Source organism: Trichechus manatus, unplaced genomic scaffold (genome assembly GCF_000243295.1).
Source record: "Trichechus manatus latirostris isolate Lorelei unplaced genomic scaffold, TriManLat1.0 scaffold00001, whole genome shotgun sequence".
In the NCBI taxonomy this organism is placed as follows: Eukaryota; Metazoa; Chordata; class Mammalia; order Sirenia; family Trichechidae; genus Trichechus; species Trichechus manatus.
This window is the reverse complement of record NW_004443937.1, coordinates 42,898,106-42,920,701: the sequence shown is the minus strand read 5'-3', so window position 1 is coordinate 42,920,701 and position 22,596 is coordinate 42,898,106. Positions and strand designations below refer to the sequence as shown.

The following is a 22,596-nucleotide window of genomic DNA, read 5'->3' as shown; positions in this document are numbered from 1 at the left end:
TTGGCTATGTATATTTTCACCAAAAAAAAGGTCCTCAAGATCAAGAAGGGAGAGTGTTGACATGTCGTGGGGTTGTTAACCAATGTCATAAAACAATGTGTGTACTGACTGTTTAATGAGAAACTATTTGTTCTGTAAACCTTCATCTAAAGTATAATAAAAAAAATTTTTAAAAAATGGCTAGTACTTATTTAGGGCTTGCTATGGGCCAGGCCCACCACCCATCCGTCAGTTTTTTGTACTGTGGTGGCTTGTGTGTTGCTGTGATGCTGGAAGCTATGCCACCAGTATTTCAACTACCAGCACCCATGGTGGACAGGTTTCAGTGGAGCTTCTCGACTAAGACAGACCAGGAAGAAAGACCTGGTGATCTACTTCTGAAAATTAGCCAATGAAAACCTTATGATCAAAGCAGAACATTGTCTGATTCACTTGCTTTGGACATGTCTTCAGGAGGGACCAGTTGCAACAGGAGGACATCATGTTTGGTAAAGGGCCAGCGAAGGTGAGGGAGACCCTCGGTGAGATGGATTGACACAGTAGCCACAGTGCTGGGCTCACACATGCCAGTAATTATGAGGATGATGCAAGGCTGGGCAACATGTCATTCTGTTGTACATGTAAGGTCACCATGAGTTGAAGTCAACTCGGCAGCAGCTGACAACAGTGGACCAGGCACTGTGTTAAGCAATTAACTATCATTATTTCATTAAATCTCACAAAAACCTTGCAAAATAGGTGTTATTCGTCCCATCTCCCAATTAGGAAACAAATTCAGAGAGATTAATTACTGGGTACAAAGACTCCAGCTAATAAGTGGGACTAAATCCCTCCCCACACCACCCTATACATTATAACGTACAGTCTGTGTTATAATCCTTATCTCACTGGACAAGAGAAGGTGGCTTTACTGGGAAACCTTCTAATATACTCGGGAAGATGAGGCTAGCTTGCAAGCAATAACTGGGAACACAGCAAAAGCAATGATCGAGCATGACCCAAATTGTGTGGTTTTGATAATAAGCAAAGACAAGTTTAAAGAAGATTAGCAAGGGCTGGAGCATTCTGGGAGGACAGCTTAGAGGAGGAGAAGATATGCTTTTTGCCTTTTCAATGCCAGCATCACCCAATGGCACTCATATCAGGAGCCCACATCTATGATCATTATAATTCACAACTGCATTCCAAAGAAACACTGATGTTTGTAATACACTTTTTCTTTTGCCAGGCATTTGATATACTCTCTTATTTGACCTTTATGAGGTGGGCAGGATAGGTATTATACTTTATGTATTGTTGGGGGAAGGAGCCCTGGTGGCACAGTGGTTAAGCACTCGGCTGCTAACTGAAAGGTCAGTGGTTTGAACCCACTAGCCGCTCTGCAGGAGAAAGATGTGGCAGCTTGCTTCTGTAACGATTTACAGCCTTGGAAACCCTATGGGGCAGTTCTCCTCTGTCCTATAGGGTCACTATGAGTCAGAATTGACTTGACGGCAGTGGGTTAGACTCTCCCAGCATCCCATAGCTGCTAGATGAAGGAGCCAAATTCAAGAATCTTGTAACTTTGAGCCTAGTGTCTTTCTCACTACTTGAGTGTGTTCAGTTATCTGGTACATGCAGCCCTGGTGGCTGAGATGATTTTAGGGGCATGTGTGACTGGTCTTTATTTCCACTGTCTGGATTTATTTTTATGGATATTAGAAAAAATATAGACAGCACAACAGATCATTATTTCAAGGGTGTTATTGCTTAGGATGAGGCTAAAGTATGGATTTAAGTTACAAAGGTGAGTTTAATCAAATGGAAATATTAAGTAAATAATAGTATAGGTGGCATGCAGACGTAAAAACCATGATCAAAATTTGGGAAACTCTACCTTATATAACGCTTTATATTACCTGATAGAAATGGTCACTTGTACTCCCTGTTAACTAATGCAGATTCCAGTGGACAGGTTGTATTATTTTTATTTACTTATTTGAAGCAAGGATGGCAAGACTACGTCTCACGTACTTTGGACACATTATCAGGAGGGATCAGCCCCTGAAGAAGGACATCATGCTTGGTAAGGCAGAGGGTCAGTAAGAAGGAGGAAGACTCTCAACGAGATGGATTGACACAGTGGCTGCAACAACAGGCTCAAGGACGGCGCAGAACCTGGCAGTGTTTTATTCTGTTGTACGTAGGGTCCCTATGAGTCGGAACCCACTCGACGGCACCTAACAACAACAACAACATTTATTTATTTGATTACCAAGAATTATTTAATCCCAGTGGCAAACACATGGTGGTTTAACAGCCTCAGCACTTCATTTGGACTTCACATGACAATTCCTTGTAGTAATGTCTTTCTTCTTGAGGTGTCTTTGTTTCTCTCTCTCTCATGCTCTCCTTTCCCCAGTTGACTTCTTTGCTGACTCAGGCTTTATGCTTCCTTATAATTTTGGCTCCTACGGAGCTCCAAATGCCCCTCTGGCCTTGATGCACCTCAACAGTAATCTTCTGCAGCTCCCTGCCTCTAGCTTCTTACGGCAAGTTCTCCAAGTCGGGAATCTGATTGGTCTGGCTCAGCTTTCTGCAACAGGTCTTTCATTTAATCGTTTATTTAAAAAGTCTGTTGTATCTAATAGATGGATAGATAGCTGCCAACGAGTCAACTCTAATTCATGGCAACCCCGTGAACAACAGAACAAAACATTTCCTGGTCTCGTGTCATCCGCATGATCACCAGCATGTTCAAGTCCATCATTGTGGCTACGGTGCCGATCCATCTCCCCAAGGGTCTCCCTTACCCTCACTGACCCTCTGCTTCACCAAACATGATGTCCTCTTCTGGCGATTAATCCCTCCTGATGACATGTCAAAGGCATACAAGTTGGATAATGTTATGTTGTGATCCATAAAGTTTCCATTGGCTAACTTTCTGAAGTAGATCCCAGGCCTTTCTTCCTAGTCTGCCTTAGCCTAGAAGCTCTGCTGAAACCTGTCCACCATGGGTGACCCAGCTGGTATTTGAAATACTGGTGACATAGCTTCCAGCATCACAGCAACAAACAAGCACCACAGCATGACAAACTGACAAACGTGGTGGATTGTGTCCCGTAGGTATCTCAAATTCACATACCCAAAATAAAACAGTAGATCCATGGACTACCAGCTTCCCATCACAATTCTCCCAGTTCTTGGGCCCCAAACCTTGATTCCTTCTTTGCCTCAACTCCCTCTGACCCCGTACATTCTTTCTATCAGCCAGTTCTATGGGCTTTAAATATATCCTAAATTTTTCCAGTCTTCTCCTCCTCAACCACTAAAACCCTAATCTAAGCCACCACCACTTCTTACCTAGATTAACTCTAATAGTCTCTTAACTGGTCTCCTTGTTCCCCTGGGGAAAAAAATTTTTTTTTCACACTGCAGCTAAAACAATCCATAAACTATGTAAGTTAGACCACCCCACTCCCTACATTCAATCAAAGGACTCCCACCGCACCAAGAATGAAATCCCAGTGGCTTGCGTGGCCTGCGACAAGGCTCTATGGGATCTGCTTCCAGGTGCCTTATGGCACCCTGCTCTTCCCCTCTCCCACTATGTTCTTACCAAGCTGATCTCCTTTCTCTTCCTTTACCGCCCCAACCCCTTCTAACCTCTGAGCTTGCTGTTACACCTGCATGAATCTCTTCTCCAGAACTTCGCATAATCCACCCTTCTCATCATTCAGGTTGCAGCTCAAGGGTCCCCTCATAAGAGAAGCTTCTTTGATCATCCCCTCTCCAGTTATTCCCCAACAAATTACTCTGTTCAATTTTTGTCATTGCAACTAACGTTAGCTGACACAGTCTTCGTCTTTTGCTTGTTTACTTGTCTGTTTTCTCAATCCCTTCCCCTCACTACAACACTAAGTCTTATGAGAAAAAGGGCGTGATCTATCTTGTTCTCTATTGGATCCCCAGCACCAAGAACAGTGCCTGGCATATAGTAGGTATTCAGAAAGGATGCTACATGAACGAGTGAGTCTTTCCTTGTGCCAGTAACCATTCATAGATTGTTGAACAGCTAATAGACTGGTGCCCACTGATCAGCTAGGATGGCCAGGGCCCATGGACCCAATTATGGCTGCCACATGTGCTGGATCTGCAACAGAGGGCTGGCCACCAGTTGTCATCGAATCAACTCTGACTCATGATGGCCCCCTGTATGTCAGAGTAGAACCGTGCTCCATAGGGCTTTCGAGAGCTGATTTTTCAGAAGTAGATGACCAAGACTTTCTTCCAAGGTGCCTCTGGATGGACTTGAACCTCCAACCTTTCAGTTAGCAGCCAAGTGCATTAACCATTTGCACCCCCAGGGACTCCTCAGGGGAAGGCAAGCACCCTATACTTATTTGGTGATGCACCGGGCAAGCGTTTAATGACCACATGAGTGAACAACTGGTCTAGGACTCAAAAGTTCAACAAGTCTCTGACGACTCCTGCTGATGTACAGTACAGCTCTAAAAGAACAGCTGAGAGTGCCTTTTATTTATTTTTTCCTGTCTGTATTTCTCTTCCAAAAAGCATCACAAAAAGCGCTAGAGACACGTTGGTTATTTGGCTAGAGGTATGTGGTTGAAAATTGAAGTGATTTTTAAAACGCCAGGAACACAGTCATCTGGCCCCCGGTGATGAGCCTGAGCTAGAGAGTAATTCACATGACGTTCTCATCTCGTCTTGCGCAACATAAGGCATTTACATTCATTTTCTTCTATGGCAGTGTTTGTTCCACTGCAGAATATTTATGCTTCACTTTTTTATAGGCATAAAGGAAACATTAAACTTTCACACTTTGGAGAGTATTCACTCTGCAGAAGGACCGAATGCCTTCTCTCAAGAGCGTCATAATCATTTTGGGGTGTGGAAAGACTAAAGTTCACGTCAGTCTAAGACCGTGGCTTACACTGACAAAAAGTCTCCTTAATTGTATGTCATCCCTTCATTCGCTCTTTCTTGACAACAGCTTGTGGTGACTCGCTAAGAGGTGGGAGAAACCGTTTCCTTCTCACTTTGGCAATTGACCAACTAAACTTAGAGATACATAAGAATAAATGCTTGAAAATTAACCCTGAAGACAAACAGTTTCATATACTTTTGCATCGGTGAGGGAGGGAACAGGGATTGGCAAATGAGTTCTCTTTACAACCACTACTGGGCAGACTCTTCAATTTCCTAAGGGTTGTGACAGTGAGCACTATGATGTAAATCACGCCAATAAATGCATTCTCAGAAAGTTCCGTCACACTGTGTAAATATTAATTTGTTAATTAAGGTAATTTGTTATAGAGCCCTTGTCATTAGTAAAGATTAGCAGGGCCTTAATTCTAATTATTTGCACTGTGACTCTTGAGAGATAGTCATACTGGATAAGGGTTTCAGAGACATTGGTGCAAGTTCCTGTAAAACTGGGGACTTGCTGTGAGTCTGGGGGCATGGGGTATGTAACGTCTCTGCATCTCAATTGCATCAGTGCTGAGCTATTCTCAACAATGACTAAGCTCCATGAAAAGAATCTATTGCCTTTTCATTTTTTAATTCCCCTTAGTATCAGGCGCTGTGCCTGGCACCATAAGTCTGTTGCAACAATCAAAAACCACAGCAGTGCCTTGGGGAATGTTGACCTAGTAGGGGCAGTGATAAGGTGGGCATGCCTGACATCGGATAGAAAGAAAGATGAGCATCTTATAGTTCAGAAGATCTTTCCAGGAATGCAAATATCTAAAAATCATATAACAAGATGCTCATTCTCACTAATAATCAAATAAATGCAAATTAAATACCGAGATATTATATTTTACCTTTTTATATTTGCAGTGATGTAAGCAGCTATAGTATTACATATTGGGATGCACGTGGAGAAACAGGATTAGGACAGACTAGGAAGAAAGGCCTGCTGATCTATTTCTGAAATTTAGCCAATGAAAAGCTTATGGATCACAACAGAACATTGTCCGACTTGCTTGCTCTGGACACGGCACCAGGAGGGATCAATCGCTGGCGACCACGATGTGTGGTGAAGTAGCGTGGCAAGGGAGACCCTCAGTGAAGTGGACTGGCACAGTGATGGACGTGAACATGCTGGTAGTTGTGAGGACGATGTAGAACTGGGCAATGTTTCCTTCTGTTGTACATGAGGTCGCCATGAGCCAAAGTCTCCTTGACTGCAGCTGACAACAACAACAAGAAGTAGGTGTCCTAAAATAAAACATGTCTGTAGAGGCTGTTGAGCGTAAGTCACAGCTAATTTCTAAATATGGTAAGAACTAATCAAGTCCACCTTGGAGGAAGCCCCAGTTCTGCACTTACAAAAATGGCTCCCTACACTTTGCGCTTGTTCTGATAGCTGAGCACTAAGTTTAAGGAGCACGACAACCAAAGGTCCTGCATGTAACCCAAGATGTCTAAGCCCTCTGATTAGCATCTGGGACCCCTCAACTCCTCAACTCCCGTGTTCCCCCATCTACCTGTTCGCCAGGACACGAGACTCCTCCATACTGCTAGACCCTTTGGACCAACTTCATTCCTAGAAAACCATGTCATTTGTGTGATTCCTTGGCACCCAGTCTCCAAGTGACAGCTGCTACTTTGGTAAGGAATCTGTCAAAGTGAGAAATGAGAAGTCCCACAAACTGTTCCAGCAACAGCTCATTTACTTCAAATTCTAGCTGGCTGCAAAAAGGAAGAAAGAGTAATAATTTTACCTCCATCCTGGAGTTGTTCTTCCTTCATGGTTTATTCCTAAACTTGGGAAATCAACCGGAAAATAAATGCCAGTGACTCTGCATCCTGAGGGACAATGTCCTTGAGAACCAATCCCCCAAGTCCTCCTTGGCCCACCTGGCTTGTCTGCTTGTGGCAAGCAGTTTACAGATCCAGGATTGAGGATAGGAGTCACTGCAATTGTAAGGGTTTGTAAATGGAGAAGATACCACTGCTGCTCTTTACACTGTGGTGTTTATGAGCATGATCTCCAGGGTAAGCCAAACCCAGGTATTCAAAGTCTAGCCTTGCCACTTGTTAGCTGTGTGAACTTGGGCAAGTCATTCAACCTTAGTGACACTTTGTCTTCTCTTCTGTCAAATGAAGTTCCCAACAGCCAAATTATGTGGGTGTTTTAGGACTCAATGGCATAATATGTGTGATGCACTTGGCACAGTTCCACTATATGGTACTAAGTGCTGTTGGTGTTGTTAGGTGCCACCAACTTGATTTCTGACTCATAGCGACCCTATGTGACAGAGTAGAACTTCCCCAAAGGGTTTTCTTGGCTATAATCTTTACGGGAGCAGATAGCCAGGTCTTTCTTCTAGGGGGCTGCTGGAACTGCCAACCTTTCAGTGAACAACTGAGTGCTTAGTCATTGGGCCCCCAGGACTCCTTGGTCAATGACTACCATATTTTTATGCAAATAAGGCACACCTTCTGCGTTTGTTTGCCGGCCTTGCTCTCTTCCCTTGAGGTATTTTTGTAAGTGCGTTATGCTAATTTTTTTACAGCAACATGTGGAAGAGGATTGGCATGGTGGCACTTTCAAGGGTGTCTCTCAGAGGGAGGGGAGTGGGCATGGCCAACACACAGACGCAGAGGTGAGCGTTATTTGTGTAAAATATGGTAGTAGCTTTTATTTGATGATAATCATGTTGATGATGATGATGATCAATGTCATCATCGTCTTCATCTTCATCATTATTCCAGTTGCTAGAAGAGAGTGTGAGGCGGTGATGAACAACTCCGCTGAGACACCCACATGAGTCAGAATATTTGGATAGGTTTCTGACTTGGCATACTAGCTGTGGACCCCTGAAGATAGCTTCAAGTCTCTGCTGATCGATGAAGGGGAATAAAAATAATCTGGCTCATTAGAGTATTGTGATGATCAAGTGGATAATGACCAGAGTAAGTTGGCAGCGTTACATACAATGTCAAGTTCATTGTTTTTTCAGTCTAAGAGCAATATATGCCCACTAAAGAAAATTTCAGAATAACAAAAAATAGAAAAGTCTATTTACTTATTCGCAGTACTTTTCCTTTTTCTATTTTATAGTGTTAAGTATAATGAATAAAGGCAAGTGTTTGCTTAAACCAAAGTGCAAACCTCAGTTTTTTTTGTTTTTTTTTTTAATTTATCCGTGTTAAGACACAAACGATTAGGGTATTGCAAAGTGAAGCTCTGCTTATTTCTCTTTAGGTCAGCAGTTCTCTAAGTTCCATGGTCTAAGAATCCTTCAGAGGGCTTTATTAAAATGCCCGTTCCCACACCTCACCAGCAGGGATGCTGATATGGTAGGTCTGGGGTAAGATCTTGGAATCTCCATTTTTAACAAGCTTTCTACATGACACAGATGCAGATAGGTGGCTCCTGAACCTCGTATTGAGGTCTAAAATCCTAACTCATGTCCAGGGCCTCTCAGTTCCCATGGTTGGATTCTGGGAGAGAAATCAGGAAGGAGAATAGCAGCCTGACAGTTGTCACATCTCGATGCCCCAAGCCCTGATGCTTTTACTCTTCAGCTCCTGCTGTCCGCTGGGAGCCTCAGGTGAGTCAGCTTGAGAACTTGCCTCCTCTTTGTCTGACCCCAGAGCCCTCAGGGAATCCAATCAACCTTACGGCTCACAAAAGGCCATTTTCTCAGAGATGGGTGGGGGTGGGGAAGGGAGGCAACACAGGTCTCCAACACTCAATTGACACCAGCTTGACCTAGGGAAGTATACCGTGTGACTTCAGGACAGCTGCTTGATAGCTCCAGGGGACGCAAAGAATGTTCTAACATTTCTCTGGTTCCAGGAGAGATGGAAGCAGAGATGGAGGCTAATGGAGGGAGCACCTAGCCTTTCCGAGGGGCATGACGTGACATACAGATACAAGAGCTGGGTGTTGCCTACTGACATTCCTGGGGTCACTGAAGCTGAGGTTCCTGGTCCTTTTCTGGGCAACTCAAAGTCTCTCTCTCCTTCTCTTTCTTATTTTCCAGAAAAGAACGTAGACTTAAGGGAGAACCAGAACTTATTTTCCTAACTTTGAAGAAAGCAATGCTTGTGTTCTTCCAGGGTGTTCTGCCCACCACCATCCCCCATGCTTGCTCTGTGAACCACACACGGTGAGACAGAGAACAACATGAAAGGCTCGCGCTCAGAGTACACCAATTCAACCTCTGCTGCTTGTCACCTCCCTACTGGAGCGCAACGGGAACAACAGTCTTGATCACATAACCTACGATCATTTTCAGTAAACACCCCAGTCCTGGTCTTTGAAAGCCTGTTCAGATTTTACCTAAATAGGACAAGTATCAGAGCAAGCCCCATGAGGGTGAAAGAAAGAGACTTGTATGAGGTAATTTCGCTGAGTTTTTACATTTCTTTCTGTTCTCTCTGAAGCGGCAGTGACTGGGTCACAACTAGGGTTTCCAGCCAAGGTCGGCTGTTCCTGCTCTTTCCTGAAAAGGAAACTGATGTAATTCTATGTTCATAGAGTTAGAGGTCTAATTCTTTCTTAAGAAGTCTTCAATCCAGTTTTCTCATTTTGTAGATATGGACCCAGGTTCAGAGGGGAGCTCTGTGCTGGGCATCACCTGTTTGTTCTGGAACCCACGCCTTGCATCTCCCCTGCTCTGCATCTTGGGGCTTGAGTTCCTTACCAGCTGGAATCCATTTAAGTTCAGTCAAAGGAAAGCATTAGTGGGAGGTTGGAGGGCGGGAGTAAGGGAGAGGCCAGGGTATTTCTTCCCCTTTCTTTTGCTGCCTTGAGCAACATCTCCAGCAGGCATCCTTGGTCTCTGCTGCTACTGGAAACCGCCTCTCTCCACATTCCAGCTGTTGCTACTGGACACCACCTCTCTCCACGTTCCAGCTGCTGCTACTGGACACCGCCTCTCTCCACGTTCCAGCTGCTGCTACTGGACACCGCCTCTCTCCACCTTCCAGCTGTTGCTACTGGACACCGCCTCTCTCTACGTTCCAGCTGCTGCTACTGGACACCGCCTCTCTCCACGTTCCAGCTGCTGCTACTGGACACCGCCTCTCTCCACGTTCCAGCTGCTGCTGGACAGGCTCCATCCTGTGCTCCAAGAAGCCACATCTTGCTCAAGGGACAGTTCACTTTTCTCAAAGGAACAGACAGTAAATGGTTTAGGCTTTGTGGGCCAAGAGGCAAAAGTGAGGATGCTTTGTAGGTACTTACACAGACATTTAAAATGCAGCCATTTAAAAATGTAAAAGCCATTCTCAGCTCGTGGGCCATAAAAAGCAGGTGGCGTGTTCAGCTGGGTTTGAGTCCAGGGCCCTACTTTGCCAACCCCTCTAGCCTTCGGGGTGCTTGCAGCTTCCCTCAGTTGCTAATCTCTGGATTTCCTCACAGTCGCCTTTCCAATCATCCAAGCCCGATGTCCCCAGTTCCCTAGGGTGCTGTCGTGTGCTGTCGAGTCAGTTCTGACTCCTAGCGACTCTACAAGACAGAGTAAAATGGTCCCATAGGTTTTCCTTTACGGGAGAAGGTCACCAGGTCTTTCTCCCCTGAAGCCTCTGGATGGGTTCAAACAGCTGACCTTTCAATTAGCAGCCGAGCTCTTGACTGTTGTGCACGAGGGTTCCTTCTAGTTCCTTATACTAACTTTTTTTGTTTTGTCTTGTTTTAATTGCCCATCTGGCATGCACTGTCTTTCCTGACTGGCCCTGACTGACGTGCAGTGACTTGTCTAAAACCTTATCCCGTGAAGTGGAGCTATCATCCACTTCAGATGTTTTCTACTGCTTCCTGGTCTTTGGATGTGTATTCACAAACAGGTCTCCATGGAATCTTGCAGATACATCATTCAAGGTAAGTCAGCTGATGCCTGCTTGTGTTGTCACTGTCCTGGCCAACGCTCCCAGGTGGCGCTGAAACACCAGTGGCCCCCAAGGGTGCCCACAAGCAAACCTCAGGAACAGGAAACTACCAGCATCCAAGTTGGTCTCTCTACTGACCACTGCTACTCAACATCACTAGAAAACTGAGCAAAAATGCTTCCAAATAGGGCTGGATTGTGGATTTAAGTTATGGTAGGAGGTGTGACATGGGTAACCATGCAGCTGTGAGATACCACAGGGCCATGCCTTTTCATCTCCACTGCCTCCACCCTGGTCAGATCCACCATTGCCTCTTCTCTCCATCAGTGCAACTCCTCCTAGCTGGCCTCCCTGATTTCACTCCCGCCCCATGCTCCCTTACGTCTATCTGTTTTCACAGCCACAAGCAGATCTTTTAAGAACATAAATTGCATTGCTCCTCTGCTCAAAGACCCCAACGATTTCCCATCTCACTCAGTATAGAATCCAAATTTCTCCTATTAGCCCACAAAGCTTTCTACAAGATGGAGCGTCTGCCTCTTTCTTCAGCTTCACCTCCTTCTGCCCTCCCTCTTCCTCATTCCAGTCCAGCAAGCCTGGTCTCCTGGCTGGTCCTCACACTCTCCCAGGCTCTGATGGCAGGCCTCTGCACTTGCAGGCCTCTCTCCCAGGAGTATGTGGTTGTTGCTATAAGGTGCCATGAAGTCGATGTTCAACTCACAGTGACTCTGTGTGACAGAGCAGAACTGCCCCATAGGGTTTTCTTGGCTGAAATCTTTACAGAAGCAGATTGCCAGGTCTTCCTCCGTAGAGCCACTGAGTGGGTTTGAACTGCCAACCTTTCAGTTAGCAGCCAAGTGCCTAGCCACTGCGCCACCAGGGATCCTCCCTGGAATATAGCCCTCGGACATCTTTGCAACTCTCTTTTGTAGTTCTCTCAGCTCTTCCCTCAGATGTCACTTCATTGACCCGCTAATCTAAAATAGCCCGGCCTTCTCCCTCTTCTCCTCTAACCTTGACTTGCTCTGAAGACTTTTCACCATCTGACACTCACCAGGCTTTAGCCCTGCCTGTTTCTTGTCTTATGTCATTCTCCCCTCACCCACAGACCTCTCCTTAGTCCTTCAGACGCAGTTCTTTTCTCCCTCAAAGCCTTGCCCACGCTGTTCCCTCCATTTGGAACGGAATTCCTCTTCTCTCTTAAAAGGTTTGAACGTCTTCTTCCCAGCGAGGCCCTTCTGGGCCATTCTATCCGAGTAGATGTCCTTCCACCCGTTCCACACCCACTACCCATTATTCTACATCTCTGAACAATGTTCACCTTCTTCATAGACATTACCACTACGATGTGTGTGTGCGTACGTATATAAATATGTGTATACATACCTGTTTCCATCGAGTCCATTCTGACTCATAGTGACCCTGTAGGACAGACTAGAACTGCCCCATAGGGCTTCCAAGGCTGTAATCTTTACAACCACATCTTTCTCCCCAGGAGTGGGCTGGTGGGTTCACAACCACCGATCTTTTGGCTAGCAGTCGAGCACTTAACCACTGCACCACCAGGGCTCCTTGAATATATATGTATACATTTATTTCATATGTGTGTGTATATATAAATATATACTGGAATACCAGAATACCAAAAAGATGTTTATCTGTGTTTTATCGACTATGCAAAGGTGTTCAACTGCGGGCATCATAACAAATTAAGGAGAACATTTTGAAGAATAGGAATTCCAGAACATTAACTGTGCTCATGCAGAACCTGAACACAGACCAAGAGACAGTCGCTTGAACAGAACAAAGGGCTACTACACCGTTTAGAATCAGGCAAGCTGTGCATAGGGCTGGATCTTTTCACCGCACTTACTCAATCTGTATGCTGAGCAAACATCCGAGACTAAAACCAAACCAAATCATTCGCCATCAAATCGATTTCGATTCATAGCAACCCTATAGGACAGAGTAGAACTGCCCCATAGGGTTTCCAAGGAGCAGCTGGTGGATTCCAACTGCGGATCTTTTGGTTAACAGCTGAGCTCTTAACCACTGCGCCCCCAGCTGGACTATATGAAGAAGAACATCAGGATTGGAGGAAGACGCCTTAACAACCTGCGTTATGCAGATGACACAGCCTTGCTTGCTGAAAGCAAAGAGGACTTGAAGCACATACTGATGAAGACCAAAGACCACAGCCTTCAGTGTGGATTACACCTCAACATAAAGAAAACGAAACTCCTCACAACTGGACCAATAAGCACCATCATGATAAATGGAGAAAAGACTGAAGTTGTCAAGGATTTCATTTTACTTAGATCCACAATCAATGCCTATGGAAGCAGCAATCAAGAAATCAAACAGTGTATTGTATTGGGCAAATCTGCCGCAAAAGTCCTCTTTAAAGTGTTAAAAAGCAAAGATGTCACTTTGAGACTAAGGTGTGCCTGACTCAAGCCATGGTGTTTTCAATCACCTCCTATTCATGCGAAAGCTGGACAATGAATAAAGAAAACCAAAGGAGAATTGACGACTTTGAATTATGGTGTTGGCAAAGAATACTGAATATACCACCGACTGCCAGAAGAACAAACAAATCTGTCTTGGAAGAAATACAGCCAGAATGCACCTTAGAAGGAAGGATGGGGAGACTTTGTCTCACGTACTTTGGACATGTTATCAGGAGGGACCAGCCCCTGGAGAAGGACATCATGCTTGGTAAAGTAGAAGGTCAGCAAAAAGAGGAAGACCCTCAAGGAGATGGACTGACACAGTGGCTGCAACAATGGGCTCAAACAGCAATGATTGTGAGGATGGCGCAGGACTGGGCAGTGTTTCGTTCTGTTGTTCATGAGGTCGCTACAAATCGGAACCGACTGGACAGCACCCAACAACAACAACATATAAATATATGTGTATATTTCCTGCTTACTTCTTTATTGACTTCCATCCCACATGATTGTAAATTTCATGTGGGGAGGGCCGTGTTTACCAGTACAGACCAAGTGCCTATACAGTTTAGGGCCTTGTACACCGTAGCTGCTCAGTAATTATTTATTGAGAGAATAAATACATGGGGTCATTCAGAGCTCTAGGAAGATGCTTCAGGGGTCTCCCCCAAGCACTGGACACTACAGGTTGTGCCCCTCTCTCTCTGGTTCTCACCATTTCGGCACTATTATGGCTTTCCAGGGCAAGAACCTAAGTCTCCGCCTGAGGGCAGGCACCGGCTTGGTTTAACACTCCCAGGAACAGCTTTCGATCAGTGAGGATAATTATCTCACCATCACCTCTGAAGCAATAACTTTGAGGCTAGTTCCTCACTGTTTCCTAGAAGTCTCAGTGGCCCCAGTTACTCAGGGTGGTAACGTGCCATTAGCCCACTTTTCTTTGGCTTTCTTCCCTTCCCTATCTCTCTTCCCATTCCTTACTTCTGGGTGGTGCTTCTAGGGATCTCCTCCCAAGTAAACTAATAGTATTCCAATCCTTGTCTCAGACTGTGCTCCTGGGAGAACCCAAAGTAAGACACCCCTTCTATCTCATTCCCCACCACCACTCTCCTTTTTGGGGAGCATTGCAGTAAAAGTGGTCCAAGTTCCAATCTAGCAATTACACAGGTGGGGAAGGGGACAGTGGCATGGGCTGGAGTGGTGTGCCCGTTACTAACTTTCTATTTCAGCCCTTGCACGCCAGTAGCCACGCGGCCACATTTTCAGCGGCAGACATGTCCTCAGCATAGGATTCTCCTGATAGGGTTCTCCTTCTTATCCTTGGTCTGCAGCTGAGCTCTGGTGCCAGTTCTGTGCACTAGACTCTGTTGGTAATAATTTCAACAACAACAATGACAATTCATTGAACATCTTATGTGTGCCAGACTCTGGCACACAATTTGTATTATCTAACTAAAGGTCACAAGCACACTATGAGGGAGGTACTGTTCTTAGTTCCTTTTTACAATAAGGAAACTGAGACCCAGGGAGGTTCTACCTTACCTGTCCTGTAGATGGCATAGCTTGGATTTGAAGCAGGGCTTTGAACCAACTCATTCTGGTTTGAACCCCTGCTGAGAATTTGCATTTCTACCCCAGATGCACTAAACCAGAATCTATGGTTTAACAAGACCCCCAGGTGATTCTTATGTATAATAAATTTTGAGAACCATGGCTCTACTAGTGTTCTGAGAATTGGTCGCTACCCAGCAGCATTAGCATCGCCTGGGAACTTGCTAGCAATGCGAATCCTCAGCAGAGGTTTGAACCGGAATGAGCTGGTTCAAAGCCCGGATTTGAAGCCAGGGGTTTGGATGGAGATTTGGCCTTTCATTCTTCGGCTACACCACCTCCAGATCTCCCCAACTGCCTGCCCGTAGAACCACGAGGTCTTATTGGACACAAAATTCATTTAAAGGCACAACATTAAAATGTGATGCTATCCTTTTTTTTCATTATTGTGCATCAGATGAAAGTTTACAGACAAATTAGTTTCCCGTTTGATAGTTTGTACCTAAAGCGTTCCATGGCCCTGGTTCATTCCCCACAGCGTGTCAGCACTCTCCCCATTTCCTCCCTGGGTTCCCCATTTCCTTTTGTCCTGATTTTCATCCCTTCCTGCCGTCTCATCTTTGCTTTTGGGCAGATATCGCCCTTTTGATCTCGCATGATTGATCGTTCTAAGGAGCACAGCCCTTCAGGTGCGATACTATATTTTTAACATATCTGTAATTTTAGCCAAAAAGAGTGAAATCCTTCTGTAATGAGAAACAATAAACAAATACTTAAATGTAATTTGCAAATGCAGCATTTCCGGAACACAAGATGTAAAAATTGCAGCCCTAAACATTTTTATTTTTCCCAAATTACACCTTTGGCATTAAAAAAAAAAATAAAAAAAATTATTGCCACTGCTCTAGGATATGGATCTTAAAGAAAAAACTACTTTCCACCCCCACAGAGCTAGCATCATTACATAATGGCCCAAACTCCACAGCTTTCCTGGCGTCTACTCCACCTGTCCCCGTGTTCCAAACTAGAGTCACAGGAGAAAAATGGCTGCTTAGGCCCACCTGGGCAGCCTAGCGCACCTTTCCCGCAGTACAGAAGACCCCTGGTTGCGTTCTGTTTTAAGGACCATAAAGGTCAGGCTCAGAGCCTCATGCTCCCACCCCACAGATGCAGAACGACTCCCCAAGGTTCACACGGGTGCCTGTGAGAGCTCCCCATTCTGCCACTTCCGGAGGGTCCATTCTCCCATGGAGGCAAAAATACAGGCCTGATAATAATACCTCCTAGGGCCACCCAAAGGCGCCCTGAGGCTGATAACTGAACGGTCGGTGGTTCCACCTCACCCAGGGACTCCATGGGAGGAAGACCTGGCGATCTGCTCTCCCAGAGGTTACAGCCAGGAAAACCCTATGGGGCAGCTCTCCCCCGTCACGTGCGGTTGCATGGGTCGAAATGGACTAGACAGCACCCGAGAACAGCAGGGCAACCCAAAACAGTGAGTTAAAAGCAAGTTAATAAATGAGAGGCAGGAGAATGTGTACCCTTGCTTTAATGTTTGCACACAGGGGAGGGAGGGCTGAGGAGACACCCATTCTGGGTAAAACACAGCATAATAAGCAAAGGGGTCATTTTGTTGTCTCAAGGATCATGTTGCTAATTAAATAGAATCATTATCTTTTTCTGTTGCACACAGGGTCACTAGAAATTGGCACCTAACAACAATAACAACAATTATCTTTTTCAGCTCTCTAACTTATTTTTAATTTCTCTTTCTTGATTTTGAAAGTAAACATAATATAGGAAAGGAGAATTTACTGACTGCTAGGTCTTGTCTTAAGCATTTCACTTAATATTTATAACAATCATATGAAACAGGTAACATTGTCTCTATTTCACAGATAAGGAACAGAAATGCTAAGCAATTTTCCCAAGGTCACACAGCTAGTAAGCAGCTGAGTGGGGATTTTAACTTAGACAGTCTGTCTCTAGAATTCAAGCTACATTATGTTGCTTCAGTAAATTAACAGTTCGAAAATAGTAAACATTTATTGTAGAAAATGTGGACAAGTATTTAAAAAAAAAGAGTATTTGATTTGATCATAATCTCACTATCTAGAAATAAATACTTGAACATCTTGATGCAGTGGCCATGACATGATTTCTAAGAATATAATTTAGTGTCTGTTGTTCGGGTACCCTTTGAGAAAGGCTGTGTGCTTCATCACCAAATTTGGAGACTATATTTGGGAAGGACTGACTTAAAATATAGACTATGCTTTACACAAAATTCATTTTGTAGGCTCTATGGAGCACCTCCAAAATCTGAGCAACCATCTATGTTTCAGAAAATCTGAAACTCAGGTGAAGTACGTGTGAATATGACTGTCAGTTGGAAAAGATCTGCCATATAACGCAGATGTGGGTGGAGAACACCAGCCATGCCTCAAATATAAGCCACGAACAGAAAACCACAAGGGCGGGTGTTCTGAGCTGAAGGTATTGATTTTCAACCAAGCTGTTTTTCACACGAGCAACATTGTATACCATGATCTGGAATGAGTGGAAATAAGGATCTATCTTATCCATCCAGCCAGCGGCCATCTTTAATAATGGTAATTCTCCTGGGCAATGCCTGTGTCTTAGGTTGGATTTCCCGGAAGTGCATGCTGCAACCAAGATTTGGGGGCCACTTTTTTGCGGGGGGAGGGTTCATCCCTGGAACACTGCTGTGTGTGGGGAAGTGAGACAGGAGAGGTAAGGAAGGTCATAAAATGTGTGTTACTGATCAGGCTTCCACTGTGGGGAACTCGGATGCAGTCCGGCTGGGTACCTCTGGGACATGGTGTGGACCGTGTCTTTGAGTTGTAGCACAGGAGGGGTGAGGAAGCTGGGGTATTTATCCTCCAACTCTCATTTGTCATCGGATGAGGACTGCTCCCGGGGGGCAGAACTCTTCAGCATTTCTGGCCTGCCCTGCACATTGACCAAGCAAGTGCCTGTGGGGAGAGAAAGTCCTTTAACAGCCACAGGGGCTTGCAGTAACAAGTGTGAGGGAGCCTTGAGGGACTAGGGGATACGGGTGGGCCAGCTAGTATAAAATAAAACAAAATCGGACTCACTGCAGATACGTAGATTTGTATTCTGCTTTTTCACATAATATAATGCCAAGAGCACTGTACATATTTTAAAATAAATATAAATGTATATATACCTTGGAAACCCTGGTGGTGTAGTGGTTAAGCACTACGGCTGCTAACCGAAAGGTCAGCATTTTGAATCCAGCAGGAGCTCCTTGGAAACTCTATGGGGCAGTTCTACTGTGTCCTATAGGGCGGCTATGAGTCGACTTGACTGCAATGGGTTTGTTTACGGGTTTTATATAAACCTTATATAAAAATATATAAATATAAAAATAAACATATTTTAAAATATAAGTTGTTTTCTAATTTTACACAATTTTAAATAATTTGAAAGTAACTACCTTTGTTCAGACTTCTTTCTGTATATCTCTAGTTATTTCCTTAGGATAAACTAATCAAGGCCAATGTTGCTAATTGTCTAGAGCAGTAATTACTAAGCCCATATTTAAAAGAATGCTTGAAGTTGACAGCACACCTAATATTTTTTTATCCTGATGGAGTCTCAAGACATGGAAGTGACATAATAACTTATTTTTTATTATGAACCTTTTGTAATTCTCTATGTTCGGTTGTTCTCAGATGAAAGGAGATTTTTACTCACTGGAAACTGTTATGATCGATTTGCCTGTTGAACTGAAATAGCAAGTTTATCACCGTATTATCAAATGAGCCGATTACTTCCACGAATGGAGAAGTGAATACTTTCTCTATCGGAGAGCCCTTAACAAACCTGGTCTCTCTCTGGAAACATCATCTCACGCAGGCTTAAGGCGAGATGGTTAGAGTCATTAGAATTTTACGTTTTTCTTGTTTGAGGGAAAACACATCTAAATCTCTTTTCCAGTCTCCAACACCTGGCATGCTTTCTCTCCTACTGAAATAGCTCGTGAAAGTTCTTCATAACCACCATGGATTTTATCCAATGGCCTTTCCTTAGCTTTCACTCCTTTGAAAAGAAGGGCTGCAGAGGGTAACATTCATGAACTTTCTCACCTTCTGGGAAACGCTTTCACTGCTTTTCCACTTGGCTTTTCTTAGGCTCCCTCAGTGGTTCCTCGTCTTTCTTTCTTGTAAGCATGGTCGTTCCCCCAAAGCTTAGCCCTCTGTCCCCAGTTCTTCCATCTCTCTCTGTGACCTTTCTCCTTCCAGGAATTGCTTTTCCGTCCATGAAGACGATGCTCAGAGCTCCATTTTCAGATTTCCCCTCTGTTCTTACACAAGGTTTAGTTGACACCTTCCTGACAGAAAATTTTCCTTGGCTACTTGCAAGCACCTAAAACTCTGCAGGGTCAAATCCAAGTGATTATTGTCCACTTCAAAACGGCTTTCCTTATTATTCTCTATCATCTTTAGCTCCTTCTGGTATTCAAGGTCTTCTATACTCTGGCCAAAACACCTTTCCAACTTCATTTTTCACTTTTGCCCACGATACATTTTGGCTGTATTCACCATGCTTCAAACAAGCCTGAGCAATGCTTTCTTCTTGTTTTTATTGAAATTAGGGGAATACATAAAATTCAGAGGTTTAGGCTGGCTTCTCTGTGTAACACTGACCAAGTTTCCTCCAGCTCAGACTTCACAATCAGCATAACATTAATCTCCTTCACGGACATGGTGTGTAACCATTATGTAATACAATAGATGCCAAAGGGCCTAGCAGTCTTTGGCACATTTTAGGTCTGCATTAACTATTTTCTTATCTATTCATTCGTTCATCTTCTATTCCCTTCCACTTCTGACTTTTAAGATCCGACCCTTCAAAACTAACCTTTGTCATGATGACTTGTTTTGTCCCCAAAGTCCCTAAACTCTCTATTCTCACCTCCTCGACGTCTTTGTCTTTTTCAACCTGTGTCATGTAGAGTTGCAAAGCGTTAGTTGACATTCCTCCAGTAGGCTTTCTTTCTGCAAATATACTAAGTTCCTTACAGTGAGAAACTATTTCACACTTGTCGTGTAAATGAGGAGTCCTGGTGGCGCAGTGGTTAAGAGCTCGGCTGCTAACCAAAAGGTCTGCAGTTCGAATCCATCAGCCGCTCCTTGGAAACCTATGGGTCACTCTGAGTCGGAATTGACTCAACAGCAACAGGTTTGTGTGTGTGTGTGTGTGTGTGTGTGTGTAAAGGAAGTGCTAAAAATAATTCATCCAGAATTCCACTTATCAAACAAGTTTCATACCAAGTTAGCACACTGCAGTAGATGGGAAAAAGTTAAATACTATTTGTTCATTTTAATAACAAATCAAAGGGAAGATCAGGTGACAAATGTTTTATTTCCATAGTAAAATGATATATTGCTGAATGTAAATTCCTTCTGTTGTAAGTACGAGTCAAAAATACACATATGTGTTGGTAAAAGAGTTACATACTTTGGCATATTCATTAGAAGCAGCAGTGTATTTTGTAAGATATCTAGGGTTTTCTAAATTGACACTATTTCAGATTGTGAAATATTTGTCCAGTAACTAGTTAAGTAGCTTCCTTTGATCTGTCATTTGCAAACTGTTTTTGTTCAAATGACCTGGCAGTAGAATCTATCGTCTTCTTTGCGTTTGCAGTAAACCGAAATGTTAGAAGTTGCTGAACACTTAGTTTACTTCTAAGATTATGATCAAATCACTGGCATTGGCTTGTGAAGCTTCAGGAGAAAAAAACTTTTTAATGATTTACATCATCAGCATCCTGCTAACCCAGCCTTTTCTGAAACAAACACCTTCAAAATAACCTGTATAAATTGTAGATGTAGTAGCTTATTATTTAGATCTTCCCCCAAGAGGATAATGGTACAACATTTTAAAGTATTCAGATGTAAAATTGATATTGCAACTCTAGTAAAACTGGGTCTCTTTGGAATGGTATGTATCTCTCCTAGGTGGATATTAATGGAACAACAGTGCAAGGAGCTCTGTGGGAGGAGATGGGCTAACCCTGATGTCCCCATAGTAGATGTTATAGGCTGTACAGACACAGGGAGCAGAGTGGCAAAAGCTTTCTTGCTTTCTTCTAGAAGAGTGGTTTTCAACTTGCTTCTAGGAGATCTAGAATCTTGAAAGATTGACCTTCGAGTCACTTGCTCCTACCACATCTCTTGGTGGGAAATCATTCTAGAAGGCAATGTAGACCTTACTAGCTTCATGAATAAGCTTACTAGGTATCCCAGCCCTGCTACCCAACCACTGGCAATTCTTATATTCTATCCTGGATTCTGCATGCTCATCAAGGGACCCACATTGCCATGGCCATTCCAGAAGCCAAGGAGTTCATCCAGAACCTTCAGAAGGGTCAACCACCCTCCACCCCCATTTCCACCAGCACAGGGAATACTCATTATCAGATTACCGGAGATCATGTGCTTAGTATTTTTGAACTTTGGACTCTCTTACTGGTTTTAAGAGTTATCTACTTGAACAGGGGTGTTTGCAACTTTTGTCTGTTCTGCTCTTAAAATCTTTCATTACACCGACTTGTATGAATTTTGGTATAAATGCCACTTCCCCATGATTCACTGTCTTTTAGGTAATTCAGTGTCTCCACTGGGCACTTTTATTTTGAAACAGAAAAGTTCAGTAGACCAATATATTAAAGATGTATTCCATGATATACAAATCCTTGGAGATGCTCAGTGAAGAGAAGGTTGCTATGGTCAAATGTATTTGGGAAAAATTGCGTCTGTTTTGGTGATTCAAAATGCGCATTAGAAGGGCAAAGTTGTTAAGTATTTCCTAAACTTATTTGATCATACAGTTCCTCCTCCCTCCCCCTCCCCCTTCCTCCCTCTCTCCCTTCCTTCCTTTCTTTTTAGTAACATTGATTATCTAAGGCTTTATGGGAAATATTTTGGAAAACATTGCATTTGCCTGTTTAAAAAAAAATCAGTAGGGGATAATTTCTACTTTTCTCTATATTCCAGATCCAGCACAGGGTCTGGCACAAGGAGAATATTCGTGTGTTTGTTAAATTCAAGTGAACAAGAGAATATACCAATCAGATGCCAGAATATTGTATTGAAAGTTATTTTTAAAAATCACACCAGTTATTTGGTACCAAGTGTTTGGGAGTTTTACAGAAAGAAGCTATTTTAAAATTGAATTAAATGAATCCATTCTGGGTATAGGGATTAGAATCACAAAATGTCAGATTCGGGACAAGACCTGGTAAGCAGCTAGTCAGCATTTTATAGACAAGGTACAGACACAGAAAAGGCATTATTTTTCATACTGAATTTACAAAGGGGTTGACAGTGTTATGCTCAAGCAATTTAAATATAGCAGTAGAGATTGTGAGCTCTGGGTTCGAATCAGGTAGGCTCAAACCCTGACTTTGCTACTTGCCGGCTGAGGGAAGGTAGGCAATGTATCTCTGCCTCAGTTTACTCATTTGTAAAATAGTGATGGTAACAGTCCTCACCCCACAGGGCCGGTGTGATGACATAATCAGGTTAAACATGTAAACAGCTAAGCACAGTATCTGGCACATGGAAAAAATCTTATGGATTAATATTATTAAACACATCAGCCAGGATTGCACAGTCAATATAAAATTAGAGATGACATAATTCTACAGAGAATTTGAGAGACCCTGAAATTGGAAATGTGTATGAGGAAC

General features: G+C 43.6%; 1 protein-coding gene across 2 annotated transcripts in view; it reads right to left on the bottom strand.

Moving 5' to 3' along the window:
• Nucleotides 1-22,596, bottom strand: part of SYNPR (synaptoporin) — a 407,308-nt gene that overhangs the window by 131,856 nt on the left and 252,856 nt on the right. The window lies entirely within an intron of this gene.